The sequence below is a fragment of the Rhinoraja longicauda genome, chromosome 21 (assembly GCF_053455715.1).
Source record: "Rhinoraja longicauda isolate Sanriku21f chromosome 21, sRhiLon1.1, whole genome shotgun sequence".
NCBI lineage: Eukaryota > Metazoa > Chordata > Chondrichthyes > Rajiformes > Arhynchobatidae > Rhinoraja > Rhinoraja longicauda.
In genome coordinates, this window is record NC_135973.1 from 19637063 (window position 1) to 19655328 (window position 18266).

At 43.0% G+C, this 18266-nt stretch overlaps 1 protein-coding gene across 1 annotated transcript in view; it reads left to right on the plus strand.

Moving 5' to 3' along the window:
* Nucleotides 1-5127: 5127 nt before the first annotated feature.
* tbc1d24 (TBC1 domain family, member 24) overlaps nucleotides 5128-18266 on the plus strand; it is a 37531-nt gene continuing 24392 nt past the window's right edge. Inside the window, exon 1 of the mRNA XM_078417987.1 lies at nucleotides 5128-5736. The gene's annotated coding sequence lies outside the window, so the exon portion shown is untranslated. The remainder of the gene's footprint in view (nucleotides 5737-18266) is intronic.

Sequence of the window (18266 nt, forward strand, 5' to 3'; positions counted from 1 at the left end):
CATCAGTCAGAGAATTGAGTATAGAAGTTGGGAGGTCATGTTGCAGTTATATAAGACGTTGGTGAGGCCACATTTAGAGTATTGTGTTCAGTTCTGGGCACCATGTTATACGAAAGATGTTGTCAAGCTGGAAATGACACAGAGAAGATTTACAAGGATGTTGCCTGGGCTAGAGGGTCTGAGCTATAGGGAGAGGTTGAGCAGGCTGGGACTCTATTCCTTGAGGATGAGGGGGGATCTTATTGAGGTGTATAAAATCATGAGAGGATAGATGCACAGTCTTTTGCCCAGCATAGGGGGATGGAGGACCAGAGGACATAGGTTTAAGGTGAAGGGGAAAAGATTTAATAGGAATCGTGAGGAGCAACTTTTTTACACAAAGGGTGGTGGGTATATGGAACAAGCTGCCAGAGGAGGTAGTTGAGGCAGGGACTATCCCAACATTTAAGAAACGGTTAGACAGATACCCATTCCTTCTCTCCAGAGATGCTGCCTGTCCCGCTGAGTTACTTCAGCATTTTGTGTCTATCTTCAGTTTAAACCAGCATCTGCAGTTTCTTCCTGCACATAGAATTCTGTATCACTGAAGAGGGTCATTTATAGATCATGCCAAAAGGAGCTATCCGATTCATTGAAACTTATGGAAGAACAGGAGATCACTTGATTCATCACTTCAACGTTGACCAAAAAAGAGCTTTCCAGATCTTGGTCTATATCCCTGTGGCTAGCAGCACATCAAGTACTCATCTAGTTAGTGTTTAAATTTACTGAGAAAAATGAACTGGTTATTTAAAACAGAGGTGTGTCTAAATTTATTTTTGCAGAGGGTGATGAATCTCTAGAATTCATTAATCCAGAGGGTTGTAGAGGCTAGACCAATAGAATTATTTAAGTGCAGATAATTATTTGAAAGATCAGGAAATTGAGGGCAATGGATAACTGGGACAGAGAAGGAGTTGAGCCAGCCATGATTATTTGAAGACAGTGAGTTCCAGACCTCACTATCTTTAGGTAAAGAAAGTTCCACAAATCCCCTCTAATCCTTTTGTTCTTTAAATCTATGCCTCCTGATTATTGGCCTCTATACAAATGGAAATACGACCCTCTTATTAACCTATCAAGGCCTCAGAATGTTAAGTAGTCTCGGTGGCCTCCTCTGTTCCAAAAACATTAGTACCGTTACCCATTGTTCAGTAAACATTTTCCTTTCTTATTACTTTATTTCTGTGATTCCCAATTACTAATCATTCTGTCAAACGGAAATAGTTTATCTTTATTTGCTTTTACAACTATTTATAATTCTTGACAACTCCATCCTAAATCTCTTCAAATAACGACGATTCCAGATTCTCCAGATTCCAGCTTATCACCTCTAAATCCATTCCGAAGCCCTTCATTTTTCCAGTTCCGTTTCTTTTTTACCTTGTGGGGTCTAGTATTTAACACAAGTTTCCAGTACTCTGGTTGTGGCTTAACCAGTAATTTATCAACCAATAGTATATTTTCCTTGTTGAAAAGTGTTCCTATTCCCAAAATGTTTGGAAATAATTGTGTATTATTTACTGTATGAGTTTGCTCTGTCTACTGATAGTGCAAAGCTCCAGTGTCGAGTAGTTGTATAGAGCATTGCTGATGCAGTTTATGGATTTTATCCACTTTCAGTAAGTACTTGCACTTCAGTTCATAGTGAGATTGACTTCAGTGTTGCGATTAGCTCGTTATGGATGTGTAAACTGATGAGGATTTAACTGATTTTTTTTTGTCTCCACTGTTGCCAGATGACTGATATCCTGCCAAATTGGTGAAACCTTTTAATGAAAGAGGGAAATAGAAAAGATCAAAAGGCAAAGTGCTTGGGAATCCCAGCTGGCCAGGCATCGTCTGTGATGAGGAAAGTGAACAGACAAGGCTTTGGGTTGGGGACCCTTCTTCAGACCGATGTGTGAAATAATCAACATTTGACAAAGTCTTGTCATGGACCTTAATTGCTGGGGTCAGGGCGGTTCTGTAGTGTGGAGTCAGGTTGGTACAAGGCTTATGTGGCGTCCTAATGCAGGGTTTCGATACTAAACACAACCATCCCATTTCCCCACAGATGCCACTCGACCCATCGAGTTCCTCCATCAGCTCTTTTTTTTTGCTTTGTTTTACAATTATTCAGTGTAACAATTGTGCAAATGGGTCAATGTCAACATGGATCTTGACCTCTTAGTTTGCACATCCGCAAACCTTGTCTGTGATGGCGGTTGTAATGACATTTGTTCTTGAGCAGGATTATATCATACCGCATTGGAGGCTCCTTTGGCCCAACTCGTCCATGCCTATTAAGATGCCCACCTTCGCTAGTCCCATTAGCCTGCCTTTGGCCCATATCCCTCTAAGCTTTTCCTATCTATTTTACCAGAACACTGCCAAGATTAGAGGGTATTACCCAATAGGAGAGTTTGAACAGACTTAGATTGTTTTCTCTAGAATGCCTGAAGTCGAGAGGAGTCCTGACAGAAGTACAGTGCCTCCTTAATGTTTGGGACAAAGACCCATCATTTATTTATTTACCTCTACTCCACAATTTGAGATCTGTAATAGAAAAAAATCACATGTGGTTAAAGTGCACATTGTCAGATTTTAACAAAGGCCATTTTTATACATTTTGGTTTCACCATGTAGAAATTATGGCAGTGTTTATGCATAGTCCCCCCATTTTAGGGCACCATAATGTTTGGGACACAGCAATGTCATGTAAATGAAAGTAGTCATGTTTAGTATTTTGTTGCATATCCTTTGCATGCGATGACTGCTTGAAGTCTGCGATTCACGGACATCACCCGTTGCTGGGTGTCTTCTCTGGTGATGCTCTGTCAGGCCTGTATTGCAGTTATCTTTAGCTTATGCTTGTTTTGGGGGCTAGTCCTCTCCAGTTTTCTCTTCAGCATATAAAAGGCATGCTCAATTGGGTTCAGATCGGGTGATTGACTTGGCCACTCAAGAATTGACCATTTTTTAACTTTGTAAAACTCCTTTGTTGCTTTAGCAGTATGTTTGGGATCATTGTCTTGCTGTAGAATGAACTGCCGGCCAGTGAGTTTTGAGGCCTTTGTTTGAACTTGAGCAGATAGGATGTGTCTATACACTTAAAAATTCATTATGCTACTACCATCATCAGTTGTATCATCAATGAAGATAAGTTAGCCGGTACCTTCAGCAGCCATACATGCCCAGGCCATAAACCCCCCACCACCGTGTTTCACAGATGAGGTGGTATGCTTTGGATCTTGGGCAGTTCCTTCTCTCCTCCATCCTTTGCTCTTGCCAGCACTCTGATATAAGTTAATCTTCGTCTCATCTGTCCAAACTGTAACCTGGCCATCCTATTTTTGTGGCTAACCAGTGGTTTGCATCTTGCAGTGTAGCCTCTGTATTTCTGTTCATGAAGTCTTCTGTGGACAGTGGTCATTGACAAATCCACACATGACTCATGAAGAGTGTTTCTGATCTGTCAGACAGGTGTTTGGGGATTTTTTAAATTATAGAGCGAATTCTTCTGTCATCAGCTGTGGAGGTCTTCCTTGGCCTGCCTGTCCCTTTGCGATTAGTAAGCTCACCAGTGCTCTCTTTCTTCTTAATGATGTTCCAAACAGATGATTTTGGTAAGCCATTATGGTGCCCTGAAATGGGGCAGGACTATGTATAAACACAGCTGTAATTTCTACATGGTGAAACCAAAATGTATAAAAATACCCTTTAATAAAACCTGACAATGTGCACTTTAACCACATGTGATTTTTTTTTCTATTACAAATCTCAAATTGTGGAGTACAGAGGCAAATAAATAAATGATAGGTCTTTATCCCAAACATTATGGAGGGCACTGTATATAAAATTATGAGAGGCGTAGATGGTAGACAGTCAGAATCCTTTTCCAAAGATTGAAATGTTAAAGAATGTTAGAAGGCATAGCTTTAAAGAGAGAGTGCCAAAGTTTAAAGGAGACATGCAGGGCAAGGTTTTCACACGGAGTGGAGGGGGCCTGGAACGTGTTGCCAGGGTGGTGGTGGAGGCAGATATTTAACATTTAAGAGGCTTTTAGATAGAAACATGGATATGCAGGAAATCGATGGATATGAACAACGTGTAGGTGGATGAGATTAGCTTATCTTGGCATCATGTTTGACACAGACATTGTGGACCAAAGGACCTGTTCCTGTGCAGTACTGTTTTATGTCTTATCCACGTACCTGTCCAAACGTTTTTTTAAAACGTTGCTATTGTACCTGGCTCAATCTCTTCCTCTGGCAGCTTGTCCCATATATCCACCACTCGCTTGGAGGAAAAGTTGCTCCCAGATTCCTATTTAATCGTTTCCTCCTCACCTTAAATCGGTGCTCTTTAATTCTTGATCCCCCTACTCTGGGGAAGAGACTATGTGCATTCACCAGATCCAGTTGAGCAATTTTAACATCTATTCTAGTTTGGCGGTGAACTATTTCCCTCAAGCAGCTACATCTTTCTGTTTTAAGGTGACTCCATGGACATCACCCATTGCTTCTCGAACATTGTCGAGCATCGGTGGACATGGAGCCGCCAGTGCCGGCCACTCGCACCGTCAGCTACTCCTCACCGCAGCTCCATCAGACCTCAGGCGCTGCGGGGTGGAGGGGGGGGGGCGGTGATTATTCCGTCGACTGGGGGTTGAATTTACCTCAGGATTAAAAAAACCCAATTAAATTAGGTCAGATTACCTCAGCCGCTTGGGGGGGGGGGGGGTGGTGCTGTCGTGCGCCTGCGCATTGGCGGGAGGGCAGTGGGGAGGGCGCGTGCGCGGCGGCGACAGCAACGGACGACAGCTGCTCGAGACGGTGGGGGACGGAGACGCGCTGACAGGACGGCGGCGGAGAGCGGGGACACACTGACAGGACGGCGGCGGAGAGCGGGGACACGCTGACAGGACGGCGGGGGACCGAGAGCGGGGACACGCTGACAGGACGGCGGGGGACCGAGAGCGGGGACACACTGACAGGACGGCGGCGGAGAGCGGGGGACCGAGAGCGGGGACACACTGACAGGACGGCGGAGGAGAGCGGGAGACCTGAGAAGGTGAGACTGACAGGACGGCGGGGGACAAATTGACCAGCGGAGTGTGTAAGCCGGCGCGGCGGGGAACCGGGAACGCTGACAGAGCGACGGCTCCGAACTCAGTCGTACGGCTTGGCAGCCTTTTTAACTGCTCCTCGGGGAGTATTTAGGAAGCGATGGAGTCCGAGACTTAGCAGTCGTCCACCAGGGCCGTGCGCCGGTCGGTGCACAGCCGCACGCTGGCCATCACACTCCGGCTTGGCTTGATCGTGTTCGCTCAGGAGAATTGGACCCCACTGTGCATCGGGGAGGGAGCAGGTTCGGCTTCAGTAGCCCACAGGATGCAAACTAATTGTTTTGTTGTCGTACAAACCGATACACGATTTGTTAAGCAAGTACAATCAAGAAGTACTGTAGTTTAAATTGTCAGTGTCAAATCAGCCTGCCGTGTAGTACCTATCTCTGCTAATCTAATTCATGACAGCCGTGAAGTACCTATCTCTACTAATCTAATTTTCCAGTACTTTAAGAACTAGACACAAAAAACTGGAGTAAATTAGCAGACCAGGCAGCATCTCTGGAGAAAAGGAATAGGCGACGTCTTGGGCCGAGACCCTTCTTCAGACTGAAAGTCAGGGAAGAGGGAAACGAGAGACATAGAAGGTACTGAGTTACTCCAACTTTTTGTATCTATCAAGACTTACTTACATGGCTAAAGTACGACGAGTGCATGGGTAGGAAATAGATGTTAGGGGAATAAGGACAAAATGTGGGCATATGGGGCGTCTAGGTTGGCATGGATGAGTTGGGCCCTAGGGCTTGTTTCTGTGCTGTATGACTGACGAAAAGAAGCTACATTAATTTTTTTTAAAGTGAGCGGTGAAGGAAAGAGAGGAAGGCATTTGAGAACTTAGCACCTTAAGAGTTTCAGTCATGGCTCATGACAATGGAGTGATTAAGGTCAACAAAGGTAAATTTTAAAAAAAGTCAGGAGAAGCAAATAAATTAGAGTAATGCAGCAATGATGAGGTTTGAAGGTGGAAAGAAATGCTGAGAGAGTTAGAGTTAGACATGAAAAATAAAGGCAAGAGAATTGTTGCCCAAATTTGTAGTTGCAGAAATCTCCTGGTTAACAGGGGACCAAAGGATAAACAAGTGGGGTTTTGAATGTGAATTGTAAATAAAAGTTTATTCCTTGGAGGGCAGAGATAAAAAGGAGGGGGAAGGGGAAGGGGAAGGGGAAGGGGAAGGGGAAGGGGAAGGGGAAGGGGAAGGGGAAGGGGAAGGGGAAGGGGAAGGGGAAGGGGAAGGGGAAGGGGAAGGGGAAGGGGAAGGGGAAGGGGAAGGGGAAGGGGAAGGGGAAGGGGAAGGGGGAAATGAATGGTGAGCAGTCTGAGGACACGGCAAGAGGGAAATGAATGGTGAGCAGTCTGAGGACACGGCAAAAGCTTTCTGGGTCTGCATTCACAGGAATGGCATATCAAGAGGGAAATGTTTACATGCAGAGAGCTTGAGGAGTGAGGGGAATAATTAGGTAGGATATCAGTCAATTCCTGAAGGGGGAATTTAATAGAAATTAAAATCTTTCTGAATTAGAAGTAGAATCTGAGGGTGGAAAGAAGTGAAGATACCTCAATGAGAAAATGTTTAAGGCACTTGGATGAGAGTCAGATAATTTTAAATGTTTAAAGAGTAGTGGAACTGGGTAAGATTCTCAAAGGTGGAGAAAGTGACTAAGAAGTAGGGTGAACCAAATTGTAATTTGAAGTCTTCCCCGAACTGCAATAGTCTGGGTGGGACATAGTCAACGGTATATCCAGGCAACAAGTTTTCAGACGGTGGGGGTTGTCAGCTAGATTTCTCCTTAATACAGTTTGAGGATGGTTTGGTATACTCGGAAAGCGCGCTTTCAATTTAGTGCACACAATAACAGTCGTTTAAGCCTGAACTATTCACATGATCACATTAACTTGGTTAATTAAGGTTTCGTTGTCTGAGCAGGAGCCTGTCTGGCAGCTTTCATGTCACTCCAGGTAGGGTTTGTCACATACCATTGTGTTTTTAAATCAGGAGAAAAACAAAAATGAAAATTGATATCCTTGGTATCGTCTTTCTAACCGTTTGCTCCAAGCCTCGCGTTAGTTTTGTGTCCGTTGCTACTTTCATGAGGAAAGAGTTGCTGGCCAGGGCAGGATTTCAAAGAGCAGGACAATTATTCAGTATTAACACCAGTCCTGAGTGCTGCAACGTTACCATGTGATCTGGCATTTATTGTCTTTTAAATAGAAAATTAAACAGAAGTTGAATTATTAGTATTTATTTTTCAACAAGCGCACCTCCCCCATTCACCCACAGGAAACTTTCAAACTTCTCCCAATGTTTATCTTCATACTTGCTGTTAGCTGAATTTTAAGTCTGTAGATCTTGTTTAATTCATACTCCTCCAACTTAACAATGCCAAGATAAACAAACACTTAAGACCAAATTTAAGTCTCTCATCCGCTAGGTTATTTCCTTTAGATTTTTCAGCTGTTTTATTTATTTTTGTCAAGAAATTAATATGTTCCAGTCAAATTTGAATCTTTTAGCAACTCTACCCCCATAAAAATTGTCCGGTCCATTGAAATGGATAACTACTGATATGTAGTTTGCTGAGGCACAGTTGTTCACTGTATCCAGGACTCAGCAATGCATTGCTAAAGAAAGGAATAATACAGTTAGTGTGTAGTGCCAGCCTGGGGCGGATGTAAAATGGCACTCTTGCATCATATTCCTCATCTCCATAAACATTTTTAGTGCTGATTTTAGCATGAATACTTCTCTAAACTGCACAAACACTATTTTTTAGCTTGTATTCGTTAGAATTGTGAATGTCATAGATATGTACAGCTTAGAAACAAACCCTTTGGTCCACTGTGTAAATGCTAATCCCACTAACCTGCATTAATTATTCCCCCCCCCCCCCATCCTTCAAGTAGCTGTTCAGATGCCTCTTACATGTTGTTACTGTTCCTGCCTCCACCACCTCCTCTGGCAGTTCATTCCAGACATCAACTCCTCTTTGTGTGAAAAATAATGCTCAGTGTGATTAGAAATATTCCTATTATTTCAGTGTGGGAAGTCACTAACTAGACATTGACAATTAATAGAATGTGACTCCATTGTAAATACTTTGCCTGCTTTCCAGACCATCACTATTGCTGTGAGAATGGTTCAATGGTGCTTTTACTGCCACATGTGCAAATGCACCATAAAAAATATTTTCTTTCATACAGCCCAGTAAAGTACTGCCACACTTAAGCACATCCCATTTTAGCAAACTGTACAGAAATAGTCTGCTGAGCCTGCATGCAAGAGGCACCATGTTTTGGAGGTAGGCCAAGCCCTGGTTTCCTCTCCTACCAACCTTGCTCCTCTCCCGTCAAAGCCTATGCCTAAGTAATTGTAGATCATATTGCACAGAAGCAGGCTCATCAGCCCACTCGTCCATGCCAACCAAGATGCCCATCTCAGCTACTCCCATTTACCTGTGATTGAATCATATTCTACTCAACCTTTCACATCCCTAGACATTTTCAAATGTTGTTATTGTACCTGCATCAATCACTTCCTCCAGCAGTTGGTTCCATAAAGGTGTGGGGAAATAGTTGCCCCCTCGGTTCCTATTGAACCTTTTCCCTCTCACCTTAAATGTTCCCTCTAGTTCTTTTTTTCCTTCCTGGAATCAAAAACTACATTCATCCTTTCTCTGCCCCTCATGATTTTCTCTGCCCCTCTATAAGATCATTCGTCAGTCTCCAGTGCAGTCTGTCCAACATCTTGTACAGCTGCACGTAACATCTCAAGTTCTCTACTCCATGTCCTTACTGATGAAGGCCAATGTGCCAAAGGCCTTCTTCACCACCCTGTATCCTGTGACACCACTTTTAATCCTCGATCTCTCTGTTCTACAATATTCCCCATACCCCTACCATTCATTGGGAAAGTCTTACTCTGGTTTGTCTTCCCAAAATGCAATACCTTGCACTTATCTGAATTAAACTACGGATGCCGTTCCTCAGCCCAAATGATCAACATCCCACTGTCATTCCTCAGTGTCTACAATACCATCTATATGTGTCGTCTGAAATGTTGATAGCCATGCCTTGTATGTTTCCATCCAAATCATTGCTATAGATGACAAACAACAATGGCCCAGCACTGATCCCTGAGGCACACTTCTAGTCATGGGTCTCTGGTCTGAAAAACAACTTCCCACCGTCACCCTCTGTTTCCTTCCATCAAGCTAATTATGTATCCTCACAAAATCTCTTTGGATTCTTAATCTTCTCTACAAAACCTATCTCATTACCCTTTTTTGCTCTCCTAATTTCACCCTTTGTTATAGTCTTGCATCCTCTATATTCCAGGGATTCATTTGATTCCAGTTGCCTGTACCTGACCTATGCCTCCTTTTTTCTGACCAGAGCCTCAATATCTCTTGTCATCCAGGGTTACCTATTGCTGCCTGTTCACACTAAGGGTAACCCTATATATGGCATAATTTTGCTCTAATCTCAGTGAATACTTGGTAGGTGGAGGAGGGTTGTGACTCTTAGAAATCATGTTTATGCTGTTGTAATGTTTACCTGGGTTTTTCACATCATGTTGTTTGTTTGGCAATAGTTTATATCCATGCTAATTCTGTTTTATTCATTGTGTTTAAATCATAGAAGTGTGGGCAAGCTCCCTTGCTCATTGCTGATCTGCCATTGAGTTAAATCTTGCAAATGCAGTCCACTCGGCTGCTTTTTGCTCCATGTTGTTTCTTATGCCTCGCTTGGGGAAAAAAAAGCATTGATCACAACACAAATTACCGCAAAACAAACACTCTCTTCATGCCAACACATGGCTGATCTGTGATGTCCCGTGTGTGCCTCGTGTCCTTTAATATCTTTTACTTCAATCAGTTAGCAAACATAAAATTAATATGTGTAGGAAGGAACTGCAGATGCTGGTTTAAACCGAAGATAGACACAAAAAGCTGAAGTAACGCAGCAGAACGGGCAGCATCTCTGGAGAGCAAGAATGGGTGACGTTTCGGGTCAAGACCCTTCTTCAGACTGGATGGTCCATTGTAAAGAGTTCTCCCCATGTCATTGAATGAAAAGCACATGATCTAAGCAGTGATCTTGATGTGCCCAAGACTACCCACGTCTAGCATCTCAGACTAGCACTGACCATTTACTTCTTTCAGACTTTATATCAATAATATCTTCTGAATGTAAATTTGCATTTAGAGTTCTGGTTTAAAATTGTACATCTAATAAGAGTGGAGAATGGAACTGACTGAATTGCTCCACAAAGAACCAGCCACAAATTTGATTGACCACTTGATCACCTATGCTGTTATTGATTCTAGTATATCTATAGTTATTCCCCTGCCCACTTAGTTTCAGCTAAGACTGGTTTATTAAAATGCCGGTTTGTGCCTTGCCACTCCACATTCCTTTTTGGTTGTTTTGTAAACAATATTTTAATACTATCTATTCTTCTTCTGTGCCCAATATACTGAACTTTATTGCAGGACAGTAAAATGTTAGTTTATAGATTGCTAAAAGAGGGATAGAGATATGGGAGCAGAGTTGATAGATGGATTTCAGATAACGGCCTAGATGGTGGGCAAACACACGTGTGCAAATTGGGCTGAGTTACATATTTCTATATAATTTCTGCAGCTATTTCTGTCCTCTAATCAGGCTGGTTGGATAGAAGATTGAAAGTTTCAGCAGATGAAACAGTAATGGTCATTCCATTTTTAAAAGAAAACATAAGTTGAAGTTTGTTACTTTACATGTGCTTCATATGACATTTTTGTATAATATTAGTACTCTTTAATATGTTAACCTGGTCCTCCTGGCTTAAATTCTTGCACTGCATTGTCTGCATCCATCTCAGGGCACACTTGGATTGCCAAGTGGGTTTGTTGGAGGTGGTGGGGTATGGTGTGAAGGGAAAAGGAAGGTCGGTCCCGATTAATCGCTTCAATTACTAATCCATGTAAAATAGCACACAGCACAAAGCTAATGGCCATTTGATCATCACTATAAATAACCAAAGCTGTCCATTGTCGCATGAGCCACTATTAAAGTTTTGCAATTGTAATAAATATATATATATATATATATTTAAAACTCATCTTGCTTGTTTGATCCTTCCTTATTTTTGTGCCCCAGTCACATGATAGCACGACAATTTTAGGACCACCTTACCATTGTCCTGGGGTCACCTTAATGCACGTTTCATTCAAATTGGTCTTATATTTTTAGAGTTAGAGACATTTTAAAGTTTAAAAATGACCTTTTCCAAGTCCCTGCCCTTCAGACGTGTTTGATGCCCGAGTGACACGAGTGGCGGCCAATGGGGAGGGTTCCGGGCCGTCGAGCTGCCGCTAACTCACCCGCTCCATCCCCACTCACCCACTCCATCTCCCCTCCCCCCCTCCTCTCCTCTCCCCCCCTCCTCTCCTCTCCCCCCTCACCCACTCCATCCCCCCTCAACCCCCCATTAACCCTCACTCCCTAACCAGCCCCCCCCACCGGGAGGACGAGCTGCATTTTCGACGTAAGTCCGCGTGTGTGCAGTTGGGGCAACCTACGAAATTTCAACTTTGCGAGGGTGCAAACGGCAGCGAGCCGCAGCTCGCTTCTGGCCACGTGAGGGGGGGATGGAGTGGGTGAGGGTGGCGGGGGAGAAGGGGAGAGATAAAGGGATTGAGGGGGGGTGGAGTTGGGTGAGGAGAGGGGGGGATAAGGGGGGTTGAGGGACGATGGAGTGGGCGAGGAGATGAGGAGGGGGGTTGAGGGAGGACGGAGTGGGGGGGAAGGGAGGAGATGTGTTCAGGGGGGATCGAGTGGGTAAATGGGGAGGAGGGGGAGATAAGGGTGGTTTAGGGGGGATGGAGTGGGAGGGTGCTAGACCAATGCAGGAGGGGTTGGAGTGGATGTGGGGAGGGGGGTTGAGGGATGGAGTGGGTGAGTGCGTGTGGGGAGGAGGGGGGTTGAGGGGGGATCGAGTGGGGGGGAGGGGAGGGGGTTTGAGGGGGGATGGAGTGGGAGTGGGGACAAGAGGGTGCTGGACCAATGCAGGAGAGGTTTGGGGCCAATGAGGGGGAGGGGGATGCTGAGCCCATGAGCTACCATTAAATTTATTAGATGCGTTCCCCCCACCGTCCCGCGCCTGACCCTCCCGTGGTGTAGCACGGCGGCAGAGAGTCCAACAAAACGGCCGATGATCGCCGCCGTGCTGCAGGAGAGGCTTCGGGTCCATGGCTCGCTCTGGCTGCAGCGCTGACGGCACGGGGCTGAGGTCAATGGCTCCCTCTCCCCTTCCCTGTCCCGCCCATGGCCCTGGGGGAAACTCCCCGCCCGACAACGGGCTTCGTCAGTTGGAGCAGGGTCGTCAGTTGGGGGAGGGTTGCCCCAGGAGAGGCCTGCAGAAGAGATTTGGACCCAACGGTTCCACCCCAGTCTAGTAATTCAATAAAGCTGTTTCTTAATGTGTTGAATGTATTGGAAGGAACGCTAGGTGGAAGGTAAACCAAGTTAGCAGGTGATGAATGCAAGTAATGATGGATTATGTTGTTGTTTATAAATAATGTCTTCTGTAATTGGACACAAGTTACGTGAAAGCTTCCAAGGTCATTTGCCAATATTGCAATGTAATCGTATTTTCTTTGGAAGATGTGTGTGATTTATCAGTAGTGTATTCAGAATGTCCTCTGCAGTTCTCCCTGGATTCTTGCCAGGAATTAGTCATCCAGTGATTTTGCTGAGTAACTTAATCAAGCCCGGCTATCCTTAACTGGCCGTATTATAAAATATTTTCCTATTTTTTAATTTTAGATATCTGCCATTTACTTTGCTTATTGTATCCCCAAAGTTCCTTTTGGACTTTGTTATTTTTCTACTTCTGTTTTTACATTCCGTCTGCATTATCAGGCAGGAATATACTGTTGACCTTTGGGTGTTAAAAGCATTATATTGCATTGTAATTAGTCTTCTAAGCTAGATTATTCCCATGCAAGGTTGTAGTACAACCAATTTACCCAAGGTCAGCACCTCTATATGATGTAGGAAGGTATTTGCACTCTGACCCAATAACCAAGTGAATTTTGACAACCAAACGTTTTATAACTTATTTATAAATAACAACCAAAGGTTTTTATTTCACAAAATGCTGGAGTAACTCAGCAGGTCAGGCAGCATTTCAGGAGAGAAGGAATGGGTGACATTTCGGGTCGAGACCCTTCTTCAGACTGATGTCAGGTGGGCGACAAAGCCCACCTGACATCAGTCTGAAGAAGGGTCTCGACCCGAAACGTCACCCATTCCTTCTCTCCTGACATGCTGCCTGATCTGCTGAGTTACTCCAGCATTTTGTGAAATAAATACCTTTGATTTGTATCAGCATCTGCAGTTATTTTCTTACACTATAGATAAAAACCAGTCTTTTGGAAATTCTTGGTGCAGGTGACTTTTTAACTTGAAGTGTTGCTTCTGATCTCAAGCACAATGCAGGGACTGGGTAACATCTATTAAAATATAATTACAATAATAATTTGTGGTGATTGACAGAATGCTGGGTTCTGTAAAGCAAGTGAGTCTTGAGTATTGGCAGAAGAATGCTTATTAATAAGCAGAAATAATGGCCGTTTTCAGCACATCTGTTTTGGTTGAGGACACTTCCAAACTGAAATATGAGCATGGGAATATTACAGTTTAAACAAAATGGAAGGACAATACATACTCAAGCTTGGAGTAAATTGATCTACAAGTAATGGACAACAGAAACAAAGGTGTATATAAATAACTTAAGAAAAGGCAAAAGATGTTGTCAGGTGCAAACTTGAGGCATGTTGCACATATTCCATTTTGTAAGTCATTATTCAAATTGCAAGCACTCCTTCGTTCAGTGATTCCACTGGCAGTTAGTTCCTATTCAGTCACTTCCATGTCAATGCCCATTGCTGTTCAACTTTTCATCTTTTTACTAACTGAAGTTCAAATCTATACTTTTGTAATTAGCTGAAATAGAATAGCTTAGTCTTTGAATGTTTTCATGTAAATCTCCCAGGTTCATGAGAATCCCAGGCCTCCTGCACACTTAAAAACTTGGACCAACCACGATAGGCAGAGTATTTTCATTATTGGTTCTATTTCTAATTAGATGACCATTTTCATGCAAGCATTTATTTCAAGAGGGCTAGAATACAAAAACAGGGATGTCATGCTGAGGCTCAATAAGGTGCTGGTCAGGCCGCATTTGGAGTAAGCAATTTTGGGCACTGAGGAAGGAGGTGCTGGCTCTGGAGAGGGTCCAGAGGAGGTTTACAAGAATGATCACAGGAATGAATGGGTTAACATATGATAAGTGTTTGATGGCACTGGGCGTGTACTCGCTGGAGTTTAGAAGGATGAGGGGGGACCTCATTGAAATTTACCGAATCGTGAAAAGCTTGGATAGAGTGGATGTGGAGAGGATGTTTCCACTAGTGGGAGAGTCTGGGACTGGAGGTTAAAGCCTCAGAATTAAATGACGTTCCTTTAGGAAGGAGATGAGAAGGAATTTCTTTAGTCAGAAGGTGGTGAATCTGTGGAATTCTTTGCCACAGAAGGCTGTGGGGGCCGTCAATGGCTATTTTTAAGGCAGAGATCTATCTTTCTTGATTAGTACAGGTGTCAGGGGCTATGGGGAGAAAGCAGGAGAATGGGATTGGGAGGGAGAGAAAGATCAGCCATGATTGAATGGTGGAGTAGACTTGATGGGCTGAATGGCCTAATTCTGCTCCTATCACATGACCTTATGACCTCCCATTTCTATATGTAAAACCTATATTTGAAGGAAATCAAGGAACAGGTGGCTTGCCCTTCCTATTCTTGTGTATATTGTCCATATGGCAAGTCGTCAGCCTGTTGAGTTGAAGGAAAACTAAAAGACAAATAAATTGGCAATTTCTGCATTGTTGTCATTTGACCATCAAGTTTGATTATTTCGATAAAGCATTTAATAAATTGTGAATGAGACAAGTCCTATCACTTATGACTTATCACTTTTGAAGAAGGGTCTCGACCTGAAACATCACCCATTCCTTCTCTCTCGAGATGTTGCCTGACCCGCTGAGTTACTCCAGCATTTTGTGTCTACCTTCAATTTAAACCAGCATCTGCAGTTTTTTTCCTATACTTATGACCTTATGACTAGTATGAAATCTTCAGTGAGCAAATATCCACTTGATATTTAGATTTTTTTGATAAAATCCTAAATATCAAGTGGAAATATCCACTTAATATTTAGGATTTTTGGACACGGTTAAGTACAAGATGTTGGGGATTCCACCAAGAGATAAGACTTTGAGCACAAAATCACTTAGTGATATTGTTGAGCGAAGATGCAGTTTTAAGGACATATATATATATATAGATCTCACAGCTTATATGTTCTCCAGGACCAATTAGGTTTGGGCAATCAGATATGGGAGATAAAGGCCAACCTTGTCAGCAGTATTCATGATCTAAGAACTATTTTGCTAAAATGTGGTTAAAGTACTGTTATGCATTGTGTTTTGTTCTGCAGTCTACTACAGATTAGTGATAATCCCAGATAATGTCTATCAAAATGTAACAATTGACATTTTTTTATGCCTCAGTAGCATTGACTTTCTTTAGTTTTTTGTGGCAGTACAGCATGTCCAGTTGAATTGGATTATAACTCGTTTAGCTTGAGGCAGCGGAATCTCTTTTGTGAGGCATGATGTGCCAAATGTACATGGTGTACACAAGTTTCCAGATAAAATTTCAGAATGAGGAAACTTGTAAGAGACAATGGGATTGGATTAGTTTTATTATTGTCACATGTACTGCAATGCATGAACTGAAAAAAATTATTTGCATGCCAACAGAAGGAAGAAGAGAGAATGGCTGAGATGTGATGGTCTTTGATTATGCTGACTGCTTTCTCGAGGCAGCATATAGATGGAGTCAGTTGGGAGGGGACTGGTTTGACCAAGCGTTCTACAGTGACTTTTCTACAGTGCCGTCACTAGCAATTTCCTTTTCTGCTTTTAATTTTGTTTTGGATATTTCTGTTTTTTCAAATTTTCCATGTTTTCGTCACTGTAGTGGCTCTGGTACTGCTAGCATCATTACTGATGTTCATATATGTAATGAATCCTGACTTGCATTAATTGTCTGCCATCTACATGATCATCCGCGTATCCTGTCGACCCTTATATCAAAATGTTCCAATTCAGTCAGGTATGGCTGGTAGATAACACTCAAAATTCCAAGCACTGAGTGCTTCCAACACTTATCATTGACATATAATGGCATTACCGTTGCTGAGTCAGTCGTCTTCATTATTGTTCTGTTGTGGGTAGGAGTGGTCCCAATGACTTGAAACAACTGGACCACCCACATAAGTACATGAGCTACACCAGCAGAGCTTTAACTACCAGGATTACCTGGGGAACATTGGCCTCGCTCAGTCAGAGAGATTTCCTTCATTCTATATAGAAAGGAACTGCAGATGCTGGTTTATACCAAAGATAATGCTGGTGTAACTGAACAGGTCAGGGAACATGTCTGGAGAAAGAGAATAGGTGACGTTTTGGATCAGAACCCTTCTTCAGACTAATTCCTTCATTCTATCCTCACCCTCTCTACTTAAAACTTAAAATTGATTTTTCTCCATCTCCCAGTTACAATAGTTATTGATGAAAACCTAATTCTGTTCCCTTTTTGTTAGACGTTCCCTGACCTGTGTGTTTCCTGCACTTTTTGTTTTTACTTTAGATTTACTACATCTGAAGTTTTTTTTAATTCAATAAGATGGGTGCTGAATGGTTCTTTCAAAAGGAATCGCACCATCATTTCTATTTTCAGCCTTCTCCCAGTGTCAGTAGATGAGTGTTTATCCACCAACAGCCCAGAAACTGCTTTGATTGTAAGTTGAAAGATTCCCCAATTCATTTCCTTAAAGTCTTGCAATGTTGTAAATTTAGTTCTAATTGCCACATTGCCTGATGAAACAAAGGGGAGGATCATCTGAGGGAAGTGTGTTTTGATCACTGCCACCATATTATTACACTATTCTTAAACTGTGTGAAGCAGAAGTATCGCAATATAGCATTAACAACATTCTATCTGTAATCTTCATATTAAAATTAATTGGTTGAGGATATTTTCTGGCTCCTGGGATTTGTGGTGAACCAGCAGGCATTCATGTTCTTGATTGCATTACAGTACCTGAAATGTACGCAGAGCTGGTAAGACATCAAATGGTTACAGGTTGGAGATAACAGTCAGTCTTTAAAGCCAGTCTTTTGTCACTAACCCAGGAGTGCAAATGACAGCTGGGCATTATTACTGGATAGACACAAAATGCTGGAGGAACTCGGGGGCAGCATCTCTGGAGAGAAGGAATGGGTCATGTTTCGGGTCGACCCTTCCTCAGACTGGGGAAGGGTCTCGACCCGAAATATGACCCACTCCTTCTCTCCAGACATGTTGCCTATCCCACTGAGTTACTCCAGCATTTTGTGGCTATCTTTGGTTTAAACCAGCATCTGCAGTTCCTTCCTACACATTATTAATGGATACTGGGAATGGTCCCGAGTAGAGCCCAGTATATATCAACTTAATCTGTAGGTTAGTGGAAATCAGTTCAGATACAGCGTGGAAATAAGCCCTTCGGCCCACCGTCCACACCGACCATCGATTACCCGTTCACACTAGTTGTACATTATCCCACTTTCTACACACATGGGACAATTTACAGAGGCCGATTAACCTGCAAACCCACACATCTTTTGGGATGTGGGAGGAAACTGGAGGACATGGAGAAACCTCACGTGTTGACGGGAAGAATGTGCACACTTCACACAGGCAGCATCTGAGATCAAGATTGAACCCGGTCTCGAGCTGTGAGGCTGTAGCTGCGCCAGTGTGCCGCTCATCACAGGAGAGACAAAACATAAATACAAGTTCTTGCTGTCTGAAAGTGCATGGTTGTGCCTGAAAATTGGAATGACTGTTGCAGGTATTTAGTAAATGGAGGATCAGAATGTAAGTTTCTGCAACCAGGAATGTAAGAAAAAGCCATTGAACAAATAATCCCAGAATATGTAATATAAACTGCTCTATTCAGCCTTAAAT